General features: G+C 33.8%; 1 protein-coding gene across 4 annotated transcripts in view; it reads right to left on the reverse strand.

Moving 5' to 3' along the window:
- LOC126890405 (huntingtin-interacting protein 1) overlaps positions 1 to 26,513 on the reverse strand; it is a 249,021-nt gene that overhangs the window by 184,703 nt on the left and 37,805 nt on the right. The window contains exon 1 of one of the 4 annotated variants that reach the window (XM_050659303.1): positions 17,132 to 17,205. The exons of the other annotated variants lie outside the window; for them this stretch is intronic. The gene's annotated coding sequence lies outside the window, so the exon portion shown is untranslated. Of the gene's footprint in view, positions 1 to 17,131; positions 17,206 to 26,513 lie in introns of those variants that run through there. 4 annotated transcript variants of the gene reach the window in all.

The following is a 26,513-nucleotide window of genomic DNA, read 5'->3' on the forward strand; positions in this document are numbered from 1 at the left end:
GGGGATATTTCAAATATTATAAAAAGATCAGTAGATAACGTTCAAATTTCTTTTAAGGTATCCAACAACATAGGACAGTATCTATCTAACACCAAAGATATTATCAACTATATGAATCGTAGTGGTGTTTATGAACTACAATGTTCTGACTGTGATGCCACCTACATAGGAAGAACTTGTAGATCACTTGCTTCTCGCTCTCTTGAACACATCAAAAGAGAGAATACCTCTACCTTTTCACAACATCTTAAAGAGAAAAATCATACTCTGAACATCCCAAATGACGTTTCTCTTCTACACAATATCCCACAGAGAGACTTCTTAAAGTTGGACTTGTACGAGGATCTAGAAATAGTCAAAGAAAAACAAAAAAGTCAAAATTGTGTCAACCGCCATGTTTCGTTCAACCGGGACTTCCATCCACTTCATCGACAACTTTTTTCTTAACTCCTCTTTTAATTACAATAGTACTTTTCACCTCTTTATTACTTCTATCACTTTCATACAGTCACATTTACAGTTGATTTGACACAATCCATAATGATTTTCTTTCCTTATTCATCTCTAGCCATTAACCACTATCATCTATCCAATTATACACACACAAACCAACATCTGTTATCATCACCCACATACATACCTATTCATCTCTAAATTTTCATCCATAATTTTTCTATGACTATCTCCACCCCATATATTCATACTGTAACTAAATTTAATAGTCTCACTACTCTTTCTGGGTCCCGTTCATGTTACATTTTAATTATAATCTCATAAACCTCTAACACCAACCCTCCCCCCTATGTTTAACTATATCATATACTGGTCTGTTTTGTCGAACCCTTAGAGTTCCAGGCAGTATGCAGGGATCTTGAGAAATGGTCGCATGTATCTTAGCTTGTATTATATATCCCTCCCAGATTAGAAAACAGTTCTACATCTCTGTCACCCACACAGTGATATTTTATGGTACTTCCACATACTATAACAACTTCCAATTATTCTAATATAACTGATAACTTTAAATAAACATACAATTGCTTTTCTAAGTCCTAGATATTACATATAAAGGGTTTGATAACGTTTATTAAGTTTTCTGTCTTACGTGTAATGTGGTTTGCCTACTTCTTTCATTACAATATTCTAACATTTACATCAAGTCTATTTCCATTTTAATAGACTATTTACCACAGTGGGAACGACTGTTTTTATTGTTATTAATTTAACAAATTTTACAATAAATATCACAAAACAACAGGGAAATTATAACTTCCTGTGGAACTGTCATTCCTGTCATGTCATCATTCGGAATTTCCATTATCAAAATCAATTGCTTCCATACAGCCATGATGTGAACTAGTCAAATTGAGCTCATTGGTACCTCGGGCGTAAAACATTGGATATTTTATACATCCATGTTATAAATCACATCTTTCTCATATGTTCCTATGAGGGATCAATTATAAAGGGTTTATACCCAAATATTTTTTACTTTGGTGGTTAGCATGTTAGATTCTAAGTGAGTATAGCCTATAACTTTTTATAACCTTAGTCAACATTTTAAATACTTTGCATCATTTTATCTGGTTATACACATTTTAGGATTACACTGATGATGATCGGTCAACCGATTGAAAACTAGTTATGTCTTTGATGTAGCCCTGTATAGGGATTTTAACTAATATACCTTTTATAAAGGATTTTATGTTTTTGTAATGGTATACAGCCAACTACAGGAAATTTTTCCTCGTGGATTTGAAAATAATATTGGCTAGGTGTTGAAACATTATTATTATTATTAGTGTAAAGGGATTTTCCGGCCACCCTATACTTTTTGTCGAGAAGTTGAAAATGGTGGAGATATTGAGCAAAAATGGTTCTCGTTTAAAATCAAAATGACGGCTACCGCAACAGCGAGATTTAGTCGAGATTTTAAATTTACACTACTATTGACTAATAAAGATTAGAAAATTAAAATTTGGGGCAGCTCGGCATGCAAGGTTAGGCTTGTTATTCGTTTAATCCGACTGGACTATCCCTGCTATCTTTGTTATCTACCACATTTGTCTCGGAAATTGTTGTAAGTCAAAAAGTTGGGCCTCTCGTTAAAATGAAGCTACTCACGAAAAATTAGCTTGTTAGTAGTAAATGGTAAAAATAGGCATGGGATCCCTGACTAAATACCAATGTTTTAGCTTTTATACTTTTTGTAAAAATAAAGTTTCATCTTTAAATTTATTTGTGAAGAGACCAATTTATGAAGGCCGACTGGTACAGAAATTTTTCGTTATTATTCTTCAGTCTAATTGTATTCAGTGTACTCGTAAGAAAATGTCTCGAGTTCGAAGACATCAAAATTGCCACCATGTTAGCGGTTTTGACAGGTGGAGAATTGTTGCCTATAGAGATATGGGTTTGTCGTATTGCGAGATTAGCTGTCGATTTAATTGTATGGCAATGACGGTTATTCGTGTGTAGACAAACCAAAGTAGAGGAACACAAAGAAGAACAACTGGTCAACAGAGGCGTACCACAGAGCGCCATAATAGGTGTGTTAGACTACTGGCCCTGTGAGACCGTTTTGCTACTACGCGTCAAATCGCTAACCGATGGTTTGGAGTAGAAGGTAGGCCTGTTAATGTGTAGGTACACTATACCGACACATTTGAGCTTTTGGATTTAGACTGATTTTATTCCGCCCACGACCAGTGCTTTCTTTGACTACGGACCACTGTCATCAACGTTTGAATTGGTGCAGAAAAAGGCAGCATTGGGTGACAGGATGGCATAATGTAGCATTCAGCGATGAATCGTGATTTTGTTTAGGAATGCAAGATGATCGAAGGATGGTAAGACGCCGCCGTGGAGAGCGACGAGATATCAGGTTTGCTGGTTGAGAGGCATGTCACAGGACAGTTAGAGTAATGGTTTGTATGGTATGTTAGTCGATTACCATTTGTGTTTATTCGAGGCAGTATGACAGCTGCGCGTTATGTTGGTAACATCTTACAAACCACTTTACTGCCTTATCTAGACGGATGGCGACACGTCCTTTTTCAGCAATGCAACGTGCGTCCCCATATTGCTCGTCTAACTATGGACTTTCTTAAAGAAGCTGGCGCTAATGTTTTGCCGTGGCCATCCCGTTCACTGGATTTAAATCCTATCGAACGTGTGTGGGATATGATGGGACGGAGACTGTCCGCTTTGCACCATCCTCCACAGACTCTGGCACAGTTAATTCATGAAGTTCCAGTTGCTTGGAACGAGGTGTCACAAGCAAACATCGATCATCTCATTTCCTTCTGGGTGTAAAACTTCTAATGTCACTGAATATATTTTGTTTTGTTGGGCTGCATACTTTTAATACGTTAGTAGTAAGTAGTTTACATTTATAGGTGACTGCTTTTCATGATTAAATCAAATTAACTCAATGTAACAGGTACACAATAGTAATATTGAATTTAACTTGTACAAATTGAATTAATATAACTATTAATTTATCTCAATCAGGCTGCAATTCGTGCCATATATTATACTGTTTTCATCTTATGATCAGAGTAACAAATAATATATTAGGATTAAATAAAGAAAATATAGATAGGTTAACCATGTTTATAATGAATATGCTTAGTGTGACCAACTAGCCCGAAAAATCCGGGACATGGCCCGAATTACAAAGTCGTGTCCCTGCGTCCCGGACAAGATTTTCAACGTTTTGGTAAAATTCTATTTTGAAATTTTGAATACGTTATTCTAAGAATTCACATCAAATTGAATTGGTGGGACGAAAAAAAGACGACAATTCCTAGAGTGTAATACTAATACCACATCCAAAACCCATGTATTTTATATCGTGGTATTATAGTTCTACGAAAACACAAACTCTGGACTTTTTCCCGTTTCGCTATTTTAATTATCGTCTTCTGAAAAGATCATTCAAAAGCATGGATACTAAATAATGATAACAATGATAAATATATTTTTATATTAACCTAAGGTTCTATTTACATGGAATTAAAAACATCAGTAAAAAAGACACCTTCAATAAAAAAATGTCTTTATGCCTTTAAAATAAAAATAAAGATTATTAAAGACAATGAAAAATAGGATGTTGTTAGAAAACAGCAATTTCATTTGGAATAAGGTGAATTACGAAGAAAACAAATGAAACTTAATTTAACCAAAGCAATAGAAGACGAAAAACGCTTCCCTATGCGTATATAATTGCGAAATTTACGCACGTAAGCAAGAAGTCAACTTTTCATTTATAGCTTGTAGAAAGGCAGGCCGTGAAGCTCAAGAAGTGGGGTCTTGTTGAAAAAAAAAGTAGGAGCAACGACACAATAAGTTGGTTTAAAACCAAAGAAATTAAATCATGTTAAAGGTTTTTTTTTAATGTTGTAATATTTACAATCTGTCCTCAACTAAGAACAATAGGTAAATTATTTGACAAAAATTGAAAATTTGACCTGTAGAGGGAGATCCAGTGATCACCCTCTTTACATAAATTAAATTAAAACAAATTAAAATAAGTTTAGTTATCACAGATTATTCGAATCTTCTTGCTAGGTCCACTACTTTAAATCTCTTCAGGCGTCGTACATCATTGTGGTCATCAGTGAGGTTGCTGGCTAACTCGTTTGGTCAGATTCTAGTCTCTTAGAATATTTTTTGTAATATTCCGTTATTACTGTTTTTATGGATGGCACATTGAGGTCTTGCTCTATCACATAGTTTGGCACGTACCAAGGGGCATTCAGCATTGTTCTAAGGACTTTGTTCTGGAATCTCTGCAATATTTCTAGGTTAGTTTGACTGGCTGTCCCCCAAAGTTGGATACCATAGGTCCACACTGGTTTTAATATAGTTTTATATATCAGCAGTTTGTTTTCAAGTGATAGTTGAGATTTACGACCGATGATCCAGTACATTTCTCGAAATTTTATTCCTAGTTGTTTTCTTTTTGTAAAATGTGTTTTTGCCAAGTTAATCTCCTATCAAGATGGATTCCTAGGTACTTGACAGTATCAGTTTGTGGGAGTTGCGTTTCATTTAGTGTTACAGATGGACATGTTTATCTTCTCATGGTGAAGGTTACATGGATGGATTTACTCTCATTCGCCTTTATCTTCCATTTTTTAAGCCATATTTGTATATTATTAAGGTCTTTCTGAAGGGTTCTGGATGCTGTATTTGGATCATGGTGAGAGGCTAGTACAGCAGATGTTAAAGGTAAGCCTTATTTTTTAAGACGACGCGACGTACCGAGACAATGGTAAAGAGGTAAACATAAAAAGGAAACAGGACAAGAACCTTCAACTGGGTCACAGTTTGTCACGTATTTAGAACCATTGCGGCTTAAAGGAAAGTCAGTTTCCGAAGCAAAACTTCGGAAACTGACAAACTATACAAAGTTACCTTTATTTAATTCAAGACACCACGATTTCTATACAAACTGTATAGCAGATAATACTGTAATCGAGGATATAAATAGATTAAACAGAAATACTGATTTCGAAACCAGACGTGGATTGTTAATGTTACATTTAACAACAAAGAACCAACTGATTTTTTTCTGCCATAGGAGTTAATTTTTTCAATGATTTATTTTATTATTGCATTAATAACCATAAGTTATAATAAAAGTGTTTATTTTTTTGTCGTTTATTATTATTTTTATATCCAAAAAATTTATTTACACAAATAAAACTTTTTTCTTGAATATCTCCAAACTAACTTAATGTCAACTGGTTCCTTGTTGCATAACGGGGTCCGGTTGATTTTCTAATTTTTCCTTTTTTGAGAACGATTTCCGGATTGGAAGTCGAAACGTAAAAACTAACAAAAATGTAATTATCATTACAATCCATCCCATCAAAAAAATTTTTGTCAACATAAAAATGTTAAATAATCAATAAAATGATTATATTAAATTCTATATTAAAAAAAATAGCCCGATTTTCATCGAAAAGTCCCGGATTTTTCCCAGCATTGTCCTGAATTAGACTGAATTGGAGTTGGTCACACTAAATATGCTATACTAAATTATAAGCAGGATAAGAGAAATTGTTAATATCAAGCTTTCTCAAAATTTATTTGCTTCATCAGGATATGCTAAAATTATTTGTTCAGTAAATATAACGAAATTAAGACGTGTTGTGTACCTAGCCAGTCAATGCTGCCCTAGCAGCTGAAAATTTACCAGAAAATTCTGGATTTTTTGTAAATAGTGTTTTTAATAAATTAAAATATTAAATTCTTATTATAAATAATAATTGTAAATTAAAACAGTAGGTTGTATAATAAAGAACATCAATCAAATGTTTTTATTTAAATAAATATAAGTGTCTAAAACATAAGTAATAATAAAATCAGTAATTTGGAAATAAATAAACATTACAGACGTAAGAACATTGTATAAACCGAGCAATAAAAGTTTACAACATGTGGTTACTCCACAGAAATACATATGTGTATTATTTATTAAGGATGTTATTATTTTTATTATTTCGACGAAAATATGATGACCCACGAACAAAACAATTAATAGATTCAGAAAAAAAGTAGTTAACTAAAGATCGGAAGTGATGCCTGATATATCAACAGAAGTGGAACGAAATTGGATTGAAACGGAAAGACTTTTAAAGAATATAAAGGAACTGTTTAACATGTCTGGGCCAAACACCTACAAATTGGCAAGGTGCACTTACCATTTTATAAAAAAAAAGGACGATCCAATAGACCTCGAGAATTACCAACTCATAAGCTTGTTGAATCACTTTTAGAAGCAAATCACAAGAAGAGTAACAATTAATAGAGACAAAATTAGATTTTTACCAACCTACATATAACAGGCTTGCTTTAGGAAAACCTTTGGCACTAACGACCACCTTCACTGCGTAGGTGCATTATAGAAAAATCCATCAAATGCAGCCACCATTGGTACTTCCTTTCATCTTCTTCTTAAGTGCCATCTTCGCGATGGAGTGCGATGAACAGCTGCATAAGTCATGAAATTCCAATTGCCAACAACAACCAACCACTGTATACGGTATTACAAAGAAGTATCAATTTGGCAATTATTCGAAAAAGAAGATGTTCTACTAATGTGTACTCCCAGTCATGACTTACGGCGCCTAAACACTTTCCTTAACTAGACCACAGTAACCAACTTATATTATCCCAAAGAAGAATGGAACAGTCGTTACTTGTACTAACTCTCACGGCTGTTTTCTGGTGATGGGTAACCTATAAATCCTCAATTTCAAATTTCAGTCCAAAATGTTAACCCTAACCCTTGTCCCAAGCCCCACCAAAAAAATTTTTTTTGGGGTTTTCAAAGATGTTTAATTATTTTTAATCTATAACTTTTTGTAAGTAAACAAACAAGTAAGCTCAGTTTTAATTTTTTATTTACATTATAAGTTCGGAAAAAAATGTTTAATATGGGGATTAAAATATAAATATTACTCATTTTTCACGTTTATTGGTGTTTCTCAAGATATCTTGAGTACCTAACTATGAAAATTATTCTCGTTACAAAACAACACATTTTGATAATAATTATAAATTTGAATATACCTACCAAAAGGAATACACAAATTGATTTAAATGGATAATTTAAATTAAAGGGTTATAAAATATTTAGGTTCACTGAAGATGAACTGATAAGTTCGAAAACGTTTTAAACGATTAATGTAATCTATTTGGATTTTTTAGAATTTTTACTTAGATTTTAAATTAGATTAAATGAGTTTTTACTTCATTTTAAAAGTATTTAAATGGATAATAGTAACTACATAAGTAAAAGTTTGTTTAAAGATTAATCAAAGTTGCTTTTCTGAAATCGGTAAAACACTTTCTGTGGTTTTCAACTACTTGTAACACACTTTGCTTGCTCAATGAAATATCTTACATCAATTTTACACGTCGCTCAGCAACATAATTAACAACTCTAATGTTTTTAAAAAGTTCATTGCTTTAAAATAGTCTCCGATCTCCTCCCATATTTGCACTGGAGTTTTCAGCCTAGTATTTTCCATTTAAATCAATTTGTAATAGCTTTGTGTATTCCTTTCCGGTAGGGGAGCCCAAGCGGGGATTCTTACAGTTACTCGAGCGCGTCAGATTATTACATGGGGAGAATCCTTGTACCCTTATTGGCTCTTAATGCAGGGGAGTTCGTTAAGGGGGGGGGGGGAAACCTATCCTTAGAAAAACTCGAAATCGTCAGATTAAGATATGGTAAGTTAAGTACATGCAAAACAGTCTATATTTCACAAAAACTGACGATTTGAGCGGGGCTCAAGGGGCGGGTAAGGAAATAGTTGAGTCCCAAAGTTTCACAAGGCGAAATATTTCGCGAAATGAATGACAGATCGAAAAACTAACAAATACGTGCTCAATATTTTTCAAAAATCTATCGAATGATACCGAACACGACCTCCCACCGAGAGGGGTGGGGGGTAAATTTAATATTTTAAATACGAGTCCCGCGATATTTCGCGAAGTGAACATCAGGGGTCTGATTCTAATTCATTTCGACAGTCGCAATTTCATTTCGACACCGCCATGACAGCCGCAGAATATAGCGATTCTTATTCATTTCGATATTAGTTACAACTGGGGATATTAACCTTATCATGTTGAGACTGCTCAGAATTTGGGTTGGCGCTCCCGTTTATTGGAACTTGTTGATAGTCTGGGAAAATTATCGAAAAAATGCCATTTTTGGGAAAAATTATTTACCAGCTATTTTATTGCTAAAATCGAATCTTAAGATTGCATATACAGTGCGTCCATAAAGTAACGCATAAATTCATTATTTCGTAAACCAGCGACATTAATGAAAAATCCTGAAACGGGTCGATTTTTATTTTTAGATTCAGATTTTTTGGCATATATATCATACTAGTGACGTCATCCATCTGGGCGCGATGACGTAATCGATGATTTTTTTAAATGAGAATGGTCATGTGATAGCTCATTTGAAAGGGTATTCAATTCTCTATTCACTAATATAAACATTTACCTAATTATTTATACAAGGTGTTCAAAAAACATTTTTTTAATTAAAATAATTGAACCAAAAAGAAGAATGTACGTAATTTATTTAATTCAAAATACGTTTTACTGTTGTCAGAAAACAGGAAAAAAATGTTTATTTGAGAAATAAATATTGTTTTTTGCTTAAATTCAATGTTAAAGCTGCCACCCACCTGTCGCTTGGCAGTTTGAACATTTCGTTTAAGCGAAAATCAATGTTTATTTGTCAAATAAAATTTTTTTCTGTTTACTGACAGTAGTAAAATGTATTTTGAATTAAATAATTACATTATATTCTTCTTTTTGTCTCACTTATTTTAATTAAAAAATGTTTTTTGAACACACTGTATAAATAATTATGTTAATGTTTATATTCTTGGATAGAGAATTGAATACCCTTTTAAATGAGCTATCATATGACCCCTATTCTCATTTAAAAAAATCATCGATTACGTCATCACGCCCAGATGGATGACTTCACTAGTATGATATATATGCCAAAAAACCGTAATTTAAAAATAAAAATCGACGTGTTTCGGGAATTTTCCTTAAAGTAACCAGTTTACGAAATAACGAATTTATGCGTTACTTTATTAGTAATTTGGGGTATGACAAGTCCGCAGAAAGTGTGTTATTTTATTTATAAAGAAATTAGCACTTCTAAATCTTCTTTATTTTTCAATTAGTGGTCTGTAACTCCTAAAATTTTTCCTTTGAGCCAAAAACACTCAAATAAAAATTCACCGTAATTTAGTTCTGCACAAAGTTATTTTTTTTCCGATTTCCTTCAACAAAAATTTTACTCAGAAAATCCGAGTTTTCCAAAAAAATCTGCAATTTTCAATTAAAATTTCAGGGAAGTACCTAATTATTTATCGATAATTAAATAATTGATGACATGAAAGATTTATTATAGTATATACATAGGGGCTAAATTATGGAATAAATTCATTTCTTTAAAACGGACGATTTTGGAGCAAAATCCCGAAAGAGGTCGATTTTTATTTTTAAATTACAATTTTTTGGCATATATTTCTTACTAGTGACGTCATCCATCTGAGCGTGATGACGTAATCGATAATTTTGTTAATGGGAATAGGGGTCGTGTGGTAGGTCATTTGAAAGGGCGTTCAATTCTCTATTCAGTAATATAAACATTATTATCATTAGGTATTTATACAGGGTTGCCAAAAAAAATTTTTGAATTAAATTAATTGGCGCAAAAAGAAGAATGTATGTAATTTATTTAACTCAAAATACATTGTACTGCTGTCAGAAAATAGAAGAAAAGGTTTATTTCACAAATAAGCATTTCTTTTCGCTTAAATTAAATCACAAACAGCCTCCCTCCTACCTATTGGCAGTTTGAACATTTAATTTAAGCTAAAAGCAATGTTTATTTGCAAAATAAACATTTTTTTCTATTTTCTGACAGCAATAGAATGTATTTTGAGTTAAATAAATTACATGCATTCTTCTTCTTGCGTCAATTAATTTAATTCAAAAATTTTTTTGGCCTCCCTGTATAAATAATGATATTAATGTTTATAATACTGAATAGAGAATTGAACGCCTTTGTAAATGAGCTACAACACGAACCCCTATTCCTATTTAAAAAAATAATCGATTACGTCATCACGCTCGGATGGATGACGTCACTAGTTTGAAATATATGCCAAGAAATTTAATTTAAAAATAAAAATCGACCTGTTTCGGGATTTTTCTCTAAAATCGTCCATTTTAGAGAAAATGAATTTATTCCATAATTTAGCCCCTCTCTGTATATCAGGAGACCGGCGACAATCTAACCAATAGTTTAGCAATAATTAAAATGTTAATTAAAAAATTTCGGCCGAAATAATAACCAGAAAGATTATGATACACCAGAATAACTATGATTTTCGTATAAAAAAAGCACTATACCTATTCAACGTACCTTACAGGATTGAAATTGGACCATTTGAGCGGTCTCAGGAATGTTATAAAGAAACAATTTTTTGGCTTATAAACAAATAGAACCCCTCAGAAAATATTAGATTTAATTAAATTAAGTTAACGCTGTTGAAAAGGGCACGGCTTCTGTGTCCTTTTCGAAGAAAAACAAATTGAATTGCGAGGAGTGATTCCAGGTATAACCGGTCAAATTTGACCGCCATTTGCGACAGAGTTATAAACAACAGGATTTTAATCTTTGAACCATTAGATACCTTTTAATTCCGGTCCTCTTTGTACATACAAATTTTCATATCTTCAAGACACTTATAACAAAAAAGATTTATGTCACTGTCACCAAATTATTTAATTATTGATAAATAATTACTTCCCTCAAATTTTAGTTGAAAATTAAAGATTTTGTTTGGAAAACCCGAATTTTCCGAGGAAAATTTCCGTCGAAGGAAATTGGAATAAATTATCAATGTGCAGAATTAAATTACTGTCAATTTTTATGTGAGTGTTTTGGTTTAAAGTTAAAATTTTCGGAGTTATAGAGCAATAATAAAAAAAGATTTCGGAGCGCTAATTTGTTTATAAACAAAATAGCACACTTTCTGTGGACTTTGCACAGCTATATTACTAATATAGGAAATCTTAAGATTTGATTTCAGCATGTCCAGCAATAAAATAGCTGGTAATTAATTTTTCTTGTTTTTTACTAATTTTCCCAGATTATTACCTTACATCTTTCATTGAGTTGATGATTCATGTTGTGGACATTCTCAATTATTATATTTCTAATTTAATACTATTCTATCTAATTCCTCAAAACAAGCAAATTTCAATTAAACCCAGCTATATTATAATACCTTTTGCTTTAGTTTTCCTTGCAAGAAATAAACAAAACACATCTAAACTAAACCTAACCTCGCTTTTGGCCATTCATTCATCTCCGTGTCATATAATTTCGACAGTCGAAATTATAATATCAACACCCTTTTTAAAGTCGCTATTAATTTCGATAGTCGCTATTTCATGACGTCACTTCGTTAGTTCAACTAAAATCCACAAGGCTCGCACAATCGCATTTCAACCGTCGCCATATTGAAAGCGACTTGTTTAGTGTCGAAATTTGATTTAGAATCAGGCCCCAGATCGAAAAACTGAAAAATACACTTATTCAATATTTTTGAAAAATCTATCGATTGGCACCAAAGACGACCACCACGGAGGTGGGGTGGGGGGTTACTTTAAAGTCTTAAATGGAAGCCCCATTTTTATTGCAGATTTGGATTCCTTACGTAAAAATAAGTAACTTTTATTCGAGACATTTTTTCGAATTATGGATAGATGGCGCTATAATCTAAAAAAACGATTGTTGGAAATGGAAAATTAAATTAAAAATGTAAAGTCCCCACTAAAATGGAAAACTACTTAACTTTTTTTGGTTTTAGGACCTACTCTTCACAACCCAATAGGTCCCCATAACGCTCGAGTGACTGCACACTTAGCATACTTTGCTCCCCTACCATTATATTCAAATGTACAATTAGTTAGAAAAATTTATTGTTTTTTAACGAGAATAATTTTCATAGTTAGGTACTCAAGATAATATTGAGAAAGACCTATGAACGTGAAAAATGATTAATATTTATGGCATTTTAATCCCCATATTAAACTTGGTATCATGTAATATGATTTTTTTTTTCTGAATATAGATGTAACATAAAAGTTAAAATTGAGTTTACTTTTTGGTTTTCTTACAAAAAGTTATAGATTAAAAATAATTATTCTTTGAAAAAACAAAAAAAAAATTGGGGGGCTTAGGGGACGGGTTAGGGTTAGCATTTTGGGCTGAAATTTAAAATTGAGCGTTTATAGGCATCAGCAGAAAACAGCCGGGGAGATCGACATTTTTAAACTTTGGTTTTTTCGGAACACTCTATGACCGATGTCATAGAGTGCATAACATAGCTGAAGTGGAACTGGATTTCCAGAACTAATGACGGAACGGTGGGCCAGCAAAATTACAGTATGGACCATGAACAGATAGAACAAGCAAAGGTAGATCATTCACGATGGACAGACGATGTCGAAAGAATCGCTGGGACCTGGCTGCAGGAATCTCAAGACCGACATAACTGGATGAAATTAAGGAAAACCTGCTATATTCAATTTTGGAAGCAGAAGGCTGCATGATCAATGAATATGACCTCATATTAAAATCGAATCTGCTTACAAGTCAGAAATGTAGTCTATTTAAGTACCTATCGTCTACTTAAATAATTAAACACGTATTTACGAATATAAACATTTATTAAATACGCAAAGATGATTATTACACGATCAGATCACGCACCGTCAAGAATATATAGTTTTATATTCAACCACCTAAAACGTACTAAAATAAATACATTACTGATCTATCACTGTGACTGTGTGTCATCACCGAACTACCCGTATCCCTGTATCGACTCTGTCACAAGTTGATGACCATATAAGGAATTGAGTGTGATTGCACAATGTCCTAACAGAACTACCAGTATTCCGTCTTAAGCTGATTAGGATATTAGGAAGTTAGTGACTAAAGGATCCCCCAAACCGACGCGAAAGTTTTGCGACGCGAATTTTCCGTAGCGGAACATTCGCAGGCGGAGCGGTAGCGGACAAGGGTTCCCCATATTGACGCGAAAGCCGACGCGACTATTCGCCATACAAATGTGAACAAATTATATTTTTAAATCGGCCAACAGGTTTAGGAAATACAAGACATCAAAAATGACCAAATTTTTAAGTGGGCGTAATCTCTATGCAAGCAAATTAATAATAATATTATAATATATAATGAAAACTTATCATTTCCTCCTAATTCCAACTCTATACTATTCCAGACTTTATCCTTTTTTCTTGTATTTTTATAATCTTCGTCCGTTAAATCATATATTATAGGATATTGTTTAACAATTTCAATGAGTTTTTCTGTAACAACCATTTTAAAACACGCGAAACTACAACGGTAGCGGAAAAAACCGTGCATGCAGCGTTTCATGAAAGGAACGCTGTTCTGCCGCGACCGTTGCGGATTCCGCGCAAAGTGGTCTGAACACCTTCATAATCCGCCGTGAATATCGGTTCGCCGCGATTCCGCGTAGGTTGCGGTTGCGAAAGTTTCGCGTTGGTTTGGGGGATCCTTTTTAAGGATCCTCCAAACCGACGCGAAAGTTTTGCGACGCGAATTTTCCGTAGCGGAACATTCGCAGGCGGAGCGGTAGCGGACAAGGGTTCCCCATATTGACGCGAAAGCCGACGCGACTATTCGCCATACAAATGTGAACAAATTATATTTTTAAATCGGCCAACAGGTTTAGGAAATACAAGACATCAAAAATGACCAAATTTTTAAGTGGGCGTAATCTCTAAGCAAGCAAATTAATAATAATATTATAATATATAATGAAAACTTATCATTTTCTCCTAATTCTAACTCTATACTATTCCAGACTTTATCCTTTTTTCTTATATTTTTATAATCTTCGTCCGTTAAATCATATATTATAGGATATTGTTTAACAATTTCAATGAGTTTTTCTGTAACAACCATTTTAAAACACGCGAAACTACAACGGTGGCGGAAAAAACCGTGCATGCAGCGTTTCATGAAAGGAACGCTGTTCTGCCGCGACCGTTGCTGATTCCGCGCAAAGTGGTCTGAACACCTTCATAATCCGCCGTGAATATCGGTTCGCCGCGATTCCGCGTAGGTTGCGGTTGCGAAAGTTTCGCGTTGGTCGCCGCGATTCCGCGTAGGTTGCGGTTGCGAAAGTTTCGCGTTGGTTTGGGGGATCCTTTAAGGATCCCCAAACCAACGCGAAACTTTCGCAACCGCAACCTACGCGGAATCGCGGCGAATCGATAGGCACGGCGGATTATGAACGTGTTCAGACCACTTTGCGCGGAATCCGCAACGGTCGCGGCAGAACAGCGTTCATTTCATGAAACGCTGCATGCACGGTTTTTTCCGCTACCGTTGTAGTTTCGCGTGTTTTAAAATTGTTGTTACAGAAAAACTCATTGAAATTGTTAAGCAATATCCTATAATAAATGATTTAACGGACGAAGATTATAAAAATATAAGAAAAAAGGATAAAGTCTGAAATAGTATAGGGTCAGAATTAGGAGAAAATGATAAGTTTTCATTATATATTATAATATTATTATTAATTTGCGTGCATAGAGATTACGCCCACTTAAAAATTTGGTCATTTTTGATGTCTTGTATTTCCTAAACCTGTTGGCCGATTTAAAAATATAATTTGTTCACATTTGTATGGCGAATAGTCGCGTCGGCTTTCGCGTCAATATGGGGAACCCTTGTCCGCTACCGCTCCGCCTGCGAATGTTCCGCTACGGAAAATTCGCGTCGCAAAACTTTCGCGTCGGTTTGGGGGATCCTTTAAGCTTATCACCGTATTAGGATGATAGTGTGACTGCAGAAAGTATCAAATGTCAAAAGTGTATTTCTGAACAAAATTTCAATACAAAAAAGAAGAAAAGGTAGACCAAGAAAGAGGCGGAAGGACAGCGTATAATATGAAGACTTCCAAAAAAGTAATATTGAGAATTGGAATGAAAAAGCTTTAGACAGAAAACAATGGAAGGAAGTGATTAAGAAATGTATGGAAATTGTTGGGACACTAGAATCTAGTATATACACTAGATATAATACGTTGTTGTGGGTAACCATTCCATTATATAGTTTAGTTTTACGATTAGTATATTGTTTCGACAAGTTGTCAAATAAATTAATAAGAAATTCACGTTTCCCTTTCTACATAAAATATTCTAATAAAACACAAAAAATTACAGAAATATTATAAAAAATTTAACTGTATTTTATATAATTAAATGTAAATAATAATTATAAGGAAAAATTAACTATTTCAGCCCTAGGCCTTCAAGGCCTGTTGAGCTTTATAAATAAATAAATTGATTAATCAGAAAACCAACAAAAAACTATGTTATGCGATTAAGAGCCCGCGCAAACTGCAGACTTTTTAATCGGCCGATAGTTTAGTCGGCTTCTTAATCAGACTAATCAGTACAGAGAGGTATGCAGATGCGCACATTACACCGATTCACCGATGCATACCTCTCTGTACTGATTAAGAAGCCGACTAAACTATCGGTCGACTAAAAAGTCTGCAGTCTGCGCGGGCTCTTACAGATTATATAAAGGCGGGTATACATATGCGCTCTGCTCGGTGTGCGAGCCGCTCGCGCGCAGCATATTTGTTAGATTAGTACGTGTTTTCAAGTGGCACACAAACGGCTCGCACACGGCGCACCACGATCTAACTTATGTCGGCTTTTCAACAAATGCTTTGATGGTTCGCAATACGTATTTGGACGGGTTTGCGAGTGGTTTGTTGGTTTTGGGGCGCCTGAGTTAAATATTTGTCAGTAATGGAGTGTTAGGAAGGAAATATCAAACTTATTGATGTTTACCGTGGAAAGTGAAAATTAGATGATGACATTGACACGTTAGCTTGCAACCCCCAACTTGTAACCAACTTGCAACCATCTTGCAACCAATTTGCAACCAACTTGCAACCAATTTGCAACCAACTTGCAACCAATTTGCAACCAACTTGCAACCAATTTGCAACCAACTTGCAACCAACTTGCAACCAACTTGCAACTCAACTTGCAACCAATCGGAATGAAACTAAACACTTCTCGATGAGAATAGGAGAAGCTACTCCCGACGTCGGCCGATATCGGATCTGATCTGATCGGAGGAAAACGGATCCAATGTAGGCACCCACATTTAATACTAATTATCTACAATTACTAAATGTTCGTAAGTTTCCTCTGGATCGCGGAAGGTTCGCCAAAATGAAAAATTTTAACAAACATTAACCGCGCCACGAACGCGCGGCGCTCACACGGCGCGGAGTTCGCGGCGCGGATATGTATTTCCGCCTTAAGAGTTAAACGTATATTATGAAATATTTATATTATGTAGCATAATATTTTACGTTAATGTAACAATTTAAAAACATCTGTGACCAAGGTTAACTTTTTCAACTGGCTTTGTAACTTGTACTTGATATTGATAAATTAATATTATGATACACATATATCTTACCAATGATTACCATCTAATCCAAGGTACAATAAGGTCTCTGGTAGTTTTTATAAAAATCCAACAACCTAACGCCTTACACTTTTCAAAGGATACTAAAATTGACTTAAAAAAGTTGTACTTTGACATAAGAAATAATCACTACCAAACGATCATTATGATTTACAACTATGACTCATTGAAAATAAAACTTAAATTTAATGTTTTAAACATATTATGATATAACTAGTTTTTTTTACTACAATAAAAACATCCACTGTTTTTTTCATAATATGTGGTTTACGGGATTATCTTGGTAAAAACAATCAATGATTAAAATTTCAGTAACTCAGTTTAGTCTCGTTTGTTATTATTTTTTTTTGTTCTACAGGATCCCGGCACATTTCTTATGTAAAATAGTATTCAATAAAATTGGCTGAATCTTTGAAGAGGTAGCTTTGGTCATGCTGATCAAAAGATTTTATTGTCCGAAGACTCAGAAATAAATTGTTTCTGAGTTATAGACGTTCAAAGTGTCGGTTTTTAGTCCATAAACGATACATGCTCGTTTAATATACTACTCCAAGAAATTAACGCACCACCTTAAAAATGGGTCAGTTTTGATGTCTCGAATTTCCTAAAGCTGTTGTCTCGATTAGAGTGATTTTTTTCATATGTTATAGCTTTATTCTTTAACAATATCCCTGTAATAAAATTGTTGCTAGACAGGCAAATTATCACTGTATAATACCAACTATAGCCTCAAGTTTTCTTAACATTCTGTTTTTTTATTCATTTGCTTATGTTGGATAATCAAAAGTTAGATGCTTAAACAACAGCCATGTTCTTCATCAATACAGGGGTTTCTAAATAAGTGCGGCAAACTTTAAGAGGTAATTCTGCATGAAAAAATAATGACAGTTGACGATAATAATACAAACTGACGATTTATTTATTGCTCTAAAACCGGTTGAGATAAGCAATTTAAATTTGGTATATTTTAAGAGGTAGTTATTGCGCATTTTTGACATAAAATTAAGAATTTTATATTCTTCATTGGTGAATATAAGATTCTTAATTGTGTGTCTAAAAATGCGCAATAACTACCTCTTAAAACTCACCAAATTTCATTTGCATATCTCAACCGGGTTTGGAGTAATGAATAAATTGTCAGTTTGTAAGACAAATTTCAACACCCCTTATCTCGGAAAGAAGCATTTGAGGACGTAAGTTTATAAATCGAATTGTTATTTCTTTTTCATGTAGAATTACCCTTTAAAGTTTGTCGCACCCCCTGTATTGATGAAGAACATGGCTAGTTATTAAAGTACCTAACTTTTGATTATCCAACATAAGCGATTGAATAAAAAAACAGAATGTTAAGAAAATCTGAGGCTATAGGCTATGATTGGATTTTAATTTCAGAATTTTATAAATGATAGAATATTCCACAGGGTGTGGTGAACTTTGAGAAAAAAACACAGTTTGATTGGTACACCCGGTATACAATGACAATTTACCTGTTTAGCAACAATATTATTACAGCGATATTGTTAAAGAATAAGGTTATACCATATTAAAAAAAACCACTTAAATCGGATGACAGGTTTAGGAAATTCAAGACATCAAAAATGACCCATTTTTAAGGTGGTTAGTTAATTTCTCGAAGTAGTGTATACCTGAACAGATTTAACAAAAACAATGAAGGTCACTTGCACCGCACTAACCAACGTCTGTCGTGTCTTTTCTTGGCGGTTGCAGATAAATCTGTTTTACTGTATATAGAGTATTGACAAATAACTATAACAAACTGCATGGAGTGATTCTGCATGAACAAATAATGACAATTTGCTATATCTAAACCAGTTACAGATCAATAAATAAATCGTCAGTTTATAAGAAAATTTTCACCCCATATCTAGGAAAACGAAGCATTTACGGACATACGTTTTTATAACAAAGCGCTGTTTCACATTATAAGAATTTCGACCGTGCGATTGTTAAAATCTACATAGTGGCTCTAGAAATCATTTGGAATCTTTCTCCCTTCACCGAATGTTTCAAGCGGTGAAGGGAGAAAGATTCCATATGATTGTTCGAGTCACTATGTAGATTTTAACCATCACACGGTCGAAATTCTTATAATGTGAAACAGCGCAAACTGTCATTATTTTTGCATGCAGAATCGCTCTCTGACGTTTGTTGCATTTATTTATTAACACCCTGTATATTACACTTCTTCTCGTGTAGTTCTTTCTCCTATCGGAGATTGGCTATCATCACAGCTATCCGTACCTTATTGGCGGCTGCTCTGAAAAGATCTACTGAGCTGCAACTATACCACACTCTTAGGTTTCTCAGGAAATTCTTAGGTGTCACCTTTTACCCCTGAACATAACGTAATCGTCTTGAATGGTGGAGAGAACGATTGGATTAGGTCTAGGAATCGATTGGTATTATTATTGTCGTTAGTGATGAATTTCGATTCAGGGTCAGGAGTCGACATGGTGAAAGACGAAATCCACAGTTTTTGTCGAACAGCATTGCTGGTGTTTTGGTGTGGGGTGCCACCATTTATGGTTCAGGTCGTCTCTAATTAAACTTTGTCACATGGAACATGACAGCTCAGCGATACGTAGAAGAAACTTTTGCCCTGGCCTCCAAGATCCCCACTTTTATCTCCAATTGAACAAATGGCAACACATGATAGGTCGGAGACTTCTTAATTTAAAGAGAATCCTCCACAAACTTTCGGAGCACTTCGGGAAGAGTTAATTAGGGCATGAAACCAGATTCCCCAGGAGGATATTGACCACCTAATAGGTCATTCCAACATTATGTCAATTTTAAAATCAATCTGACAGCGGGAGGCAAACATAAATGTTATTATATCAATTCTTAATGTGTTTTAGATCATTTTAGTTGCGTTTATTTGTAATTTTGTTTTGTACAGGGATTTATTTAAAATTTTTACAGGAAGAATCGATAAAATGCTTCATTTCTGTTATGTTTTGAAGTGAGGAATGCGAAGTAATCGTGATAAAGTTCAGTTTTATCGGTTACCATCTGTGCTACATTTTAAGCATAAAATATAGATATAATAATAAAGCTATAAAATGTACTATAAAAATGCTAAATAACTATATACTGTACCTACAAGCAACATTTGTATTGTCTGCCAATAAATTTCGAAAATATTCACTCATCTTTATTTATTATTTATTAACTGCTTAAAACTAAATAAAGTCGTTCAAGTACTTCTACAACTAAAAACTACACAAAATTAACAACAAAATACAACAACTAAAAAACTATTAAAGGGGTAAAAAATTTAAGAAACACAGTGTCAAAAAATATAAACAAATAAAATACACTCTGGGCCAAAATTAACCGGCCACCTTAAAAATGGGCCATTTTTGATGTCTTATATCTCCTAAACCTGTTGTCCGATTTAAGTGATTTTTTTAATATGTTATAGATTTCTTGACAATATCATCAAAATAATATTGTTGCTAAACAGGCAAATTTTCATTGTATACCGGGTGTACGAATCAAACTGTGTTTTTTTGTGAAAGTTTGCATCACCCTGTGGAATATTCTAGCAATTGTAGAATACTGAAATTAAAACCTAACTATAGCCTCATGCTTTCTCAACATTTTGCTTTTTGATTGATTCGCTTATGTTGGATAATAAAAAAGTTAGGTGCTTTAACAACTAGACATGTTTTTTATCAATATATGTTTTTAAAAAATTTTGGCAAAGTTTAAGGGGTAATTCTGCATGAAAAATAATGACAGTTTGCTTTATAAACTTATGTCCGCAAATGCTTCGTTTGCGAGATAGGGGTGTTAAAATTTTACTGACAAACTGACGATTTATTTATTGCTTTAAAACCTGTTGAGATATGCAAATGCAATTTGGTGGGTTTTATGACGTAGTTATTGTGACATACAATTAAGAATTCAATATTCACCATTGGCGCGCATACGGGTAATATGAGCCATCATATTATCTTACGTCTTCTTGCACGTATACTTGGGCATTCACACTGCCTCTACCGAACACAACAAGATCAGTACGCGCTTCGTAAGAAATACCTCCCCAAATCAATATTGACCCTCCTCGGTAAGCCACTGTTTCGGTTATAGCGCATGGAGCAAACCTTTCATTTTGACGCCTATAGACACGTTGGCGTCCATCTGGACCTTTTAGGGCTATTCTGCTCTTATCTGAGAACAGTATATTCTTCCATTCCGCCCTAGTCCAGTTAGCATATTCTCGCGCAAAATGAAGTCTAACCCTACGGCCTACGGTGTTGTGGGAGCAGTTGTGGTTCGCGAGCTGGACGGAAAGCCGTCAAGTTTATTTCTGACAGTCTTCTTCTAATCGTTTGTCTACTCACACTAACGTTTCTCACCTCAAGAAGAGACCTACGAGCTTCAGGAACGGTGCAAAAGCGATTTCTCAATACTTTGTTGACAATGAAGCGGTCATCTCGAACTGAAGTGCATCGTTGTCGGCCTTGATCTGGCCTGCGGTTGTACGATCCTGTATCCCAATCGTCTGATGGCATCTTGTACCGTAGTTCTGGGTACATCGAGTGTACGAGCGATATGACGTTGACTGTAACCAGCATCAACTAAAGCCACTGCCCTAGCAGCATCAGTTGGTACGAGTGGCATTTTTAAAATCACAAACAATAAATAAGCACTAAAATTTCAACTAAAACAATATTCGCTCACAATGATATAAAATTACAGAATTGTTAACACAGAAACAGATTTGCAACAATATCGTACAACGACTATATGTCAAAAATTCTTCGATGACACAAATTTGGAAAACAAACTGTCACAGGTAATGTAAACAAAGCAATAATAAAGGTGGTGGGATTAATTTTGCTGGTGAGTTTAATCGTATGTATTGATGAAAAACATGGTTAGTTGTTAAACTACCTAACTTTTTTATTATCCAACATAAGCGAATGATAAAAAAAAAGAATGTTGAGAAAACATGAGGGTATAGTTAGGTTTTACTTTCAATATTTTATAAATGCTAGAATATTCCACAGGGTGATGCAAAAAGAAAAAAACACAGTTTGATTCGTACACCCGGTATACAATGAAAATTTACCTGTTTACCAACAATATTATTATGCTTTTTCTCTTGAGCATTTTTCAGTGCGTCAGAGTTTTTTGATTTCTTTCTAACGCATTAAATTGTATATGACAGAAAAAAGGCACGTCGGTGATTACTTTGGTAATTATTCTAGTTGTCGATAGATGGCGATATAATAGAAAAAAATATATTTACTAATTATATAATATATCTACGAATATAATCTGTACAATTTATAATAGTACATTCTTTCACGGTTTTTGCTCTAAATTTTAAAGAACTGCTTGGATTGACATGAAATTTGGCATACGCATAGCTAACATGTGAAAGAAAAAAAGTGATATGGTGCCGATGTGTGCTTTTGCCCTGAGGGTGAGTTTCACCCCATCTCGGGGGTGAAAAAATACATGTCCAAGATAAGTCCCGAAATGGATAAACTGACTAATTTTAAGCAACTTTTGTTCTATAGAGTTTTTTCACCAAATCAATACTTTTCGAGTTATTTGCAAGTGAATATGTTCATTTTTCAACAAAATAACCACGTTTTTAGACAGTTTTTCGCAAATAACTCAAAACGTAAGCATTTTGTCGAAAAAAATATTCTTAGCAAAATTATAGCCTATAAAAAAGTGAAAAATCGGTGTATATATTAGGTCTCTATTTCTCTATACCTAGCAAAAGCAGAGTTATAGCTAATGAAAAATAGGTTCATATTCGAAAAATTCCAAATAGAATAATTCAATGTGAAATATCCAAATAATGAAGCATTCTTGGGGAAAACAGATTACAACTTTTTTAAAGTGTTTAAAAAAGCTTTATTTTTGTTTAAAAAAAAATATAGCATCAAATGTAAGCAAGTTACGCTCAAAATAAAGTTGGTCCCTTTTGTTTTGGCAAAAAAAATCAAGATCACCCCCCAATTAGCAACTTAAATGAAATTAATCGTTATCGCTTCACAAGTTACTTTAATTATGTTGTGTTTATATGATTTGTAAGTTTCATCGATTCAAAGTGCTTATTTTTGAAAAAATTTTGTTTTAAAATAAAATTTTTAAAAATTTTAATTTTGAAAAAATGCTTTTTTTCAAAATAACTTAAAAACTGTTAGATATACCAAAAATCTTAAACAATAAAAAAAGTTAGCTTTACTTTTCTGAATATTTTGTATTTTTTTGTTTTTCTGTAAGACAAAAATTGGTTAAGATTCGGTGTTTCTAAAAATAAGGACTTTGAACCGATGAAACTTACAGATCATATGATCAATACATACGCGAGTAAAAAACTTGTGAAGTGGTAACAATTAAGTTCATTTGAAATGCTAATTAGGGGGTGATTTTCCCGATTTCTTACCAAAAAAAGGGACCAACTTTATTTTGAGCGTAACTTGTTTAGTTTTGATGGCAAATTTTTTTTTTTTAAACAAAAATAAGTATTTTTTAAACACTTTAAAAAAGTTAAAATGAGTTTTCCCCAAAAAAGTGCTTCGATTTTTGGTTATGGCACGTTAAAATATTCGATTTGGAATTTGACGAATATGAATCTACTTTTCATTAGCTATAACTCTGCTTCTGTAGGCATAGTGATCTAATACATACACCATGTTTTTCACTTTTTTACGTGCTATATTTTTGATAAGAATTGTTTTTTCCACCAAATATTTACTTTTTGAGTTATTTGCGAAAAACCGTCTGAAAACGTGGTTATTTTGTAGAAAAATTAACATATTCACTGGCAAATAACTCGAAAAGTATTAACTTAGTGAAAAAACTTTATAGAACAAAAGTTGCTTAGAATATTCATTTTATCCACTTCCGGACTTATTTCGAACATATATTTTTCACCCACAAAAGGGGGTGAAACTCACCCCTAGGGCAAAAGCACACATCGGCACAATATCACTTTTTTTCTTTGACTTGTTAGCTATGTGTATGCCAAATTTCATGTCAATCCAAGCAGTTCTTTAAAATTTAGAGGTTTTGCAATATTTTACCTTTAAAGAACGGACTATAAGACTATACAAATCAAAGAAAATACCATTTTATAAATGCAATAAAGACAATTGATTTGTTTTTATGCCCAATTGCAAATAAAATTTGACAACTGTCAGATTTAACTAAAATGTCATGTTAGAATAAATGTTATAAATGTATATTATCACGGACTTACCTTTTTTTCTATCATTTGTGACGCACTGAAAAATCCTCATGAAAAGAACCATATGACGACATTATCAAGGAATAAGGCTATAACATATTAAAAATATCACTTAAATCGGACAACAGGTTTAGGAGATATAAGACATCAAAAATGACCCATTTTTAAGGTGGCCGGTTAATTTTGGCCCAGAGTGTAAGTTCGTTTGCGGACCCTGTCGCGGACTTTTAGTCGTGGCATGCTCCACTTGGGCGTGCATGATTTTGACGCTTTTAAAATTCGACGCTGAAAAATAAAATTACCTGTTTCTGCATGCATGATTTGAATATTCACGCCCAAGTGGGGGCGTGCATGATTTGGACGCTAAATTTAAAATTCGACGCTGAAAAATAAAATTACCTGTTTCTGTCTACATGATTTGGACGCTGGGTCTAATTGAAATGTAAATGGAAAGTCAGGTAATAAAATTCTAGAGATTAAGCTTGATAAGGTTTATTTGTCACTTTGAAATAAATACGACATACATTTTACGAAATGGTATCGACCGATACAGTTAGTTTGATACTCATGTATCCTATCTCTAACGAACATAATTTTTTTTCTACTCTTTGGATCTTTAAGTCTATTACTTTCATGGACACTATTAATTTTAATGTAAGTTTCAGTTTGAAAATTTTTTAAAACATCAATAAAATGGAAAATATTTGGATGAGCATGGTAAAAATTATCATTAAAACGCGAGTGGAACGATTCACAAGCATTAGTTGTTAATTCTAAACTCTCACTCATCGTAGCCCACATCTCCGGCGGAAATGCTGCGTGGTCGCCAATGTAGTTGTCCAATAAGTAGTCGGAAAACTTTTCAATTTTTCGTATTAAATTAACGTCTTTAACAGTCATGTGGCTCAAGCAATCTACATTTTCTTTCAACGCACTATGTATGATTTTGGACGGCCTTTCGGTCAAATTATCCTTAGCCTTCCTTTTGGCACTGCTACGCACAATCTGTCTATTAAGCGTCTTGATATCACACTCGTGATTATGTTCTAGATTACTTCGGATCACTAACTTTTCTGGCCCTTTCGTGAATATCTTCGCTTTACACGACCGTTTTACGCACCTCCAATACGTTTCTCCCGATTTTAGTACTTTATCTTGAGAAAAAGTAAAACTGTTCACTTTGAGCAAAATTTTACCAAGATTACTTACTAACGTTGAAATTTCCATATTCACTATTAGTTTATATTTCTGTCTAGTACATGAGTTATTGTAAATAGACACAGGTTTATGGATTACAAACAAATTACCAGTTTGTTTTTTGCGGGAAACGAAAGTAATTAGTTTCGGTAGTACCGTAAATAAATTATCAATATGTCATCAGATGTTACTATACAGAATGTCTCACCGAATAAATCCTATTCTACCTCTTACTCTACATCAGTGGAATTTATACAACCCGTTGGATGTGCATGATTTGGACGCTAAATTTAAAAGACCCAAAGGAGGAAGACCCAACCCTTCGGTCCTAACTTTACTTTCTGGCAGCGTCCAAAACACGGGTACTTTTAAGACCCTCAGGTACTTTAGCGTCGAAAACATGCCCGCCCCTCCACTTGTCGTCGACTAGTCCCTGACTGTCTCTGCGAATACACTTATTAATTGCCTTTCAGGGGTGACATAAACGTCAAAGTCCTGAAATGCTCTATTAGAAGAGAGGGATAGTGCATGATCATATTCTGATCATATTAACGAACAAATCGACGAACATCGTCATTTTCTTTGCCTTTATCCATACACGGAGTCGGATTCCCAAATTACATTTTCCATAAGTTTCTATCTTGGGCCTCATCAATATTACTCCCCTTTACCGACATGTCCTGCCTAAGTTTCTCCCTCCAGGTTTTCTTTCACACTAACATATATGGTTTTTAATCTTTTGTTTTTGTGGAGTTTTTTAAATTTTTCTCTTTTTATATTTGGTTACTTAAATGTATTCAATCGTAATTATTTACTTATTTTTCCTGTTATTTATAGCAATTGTGGCTACGCGATATTTGGTACACATTGTTTTTATTCCTTATTATATTATATACTTCTTCGTGTCCATTATTAAATTTGTATTCATTCCTGAAC

Source organism: Diabrotica virgifera, chromosome 8 (genome assembly GCF_917563875.1).
Source record: "Diabrotica virgifera virgifera chromosome 8, PGI_DIABVI_V3a".
NCBI classification, from domain to species: domain Eukaryota; kingdom Metazoa; phylum Arthropoda; class Insecta; order Coleoptera; family Chrysomelidae; genus Diabrotica; species Diabrotica virgifera.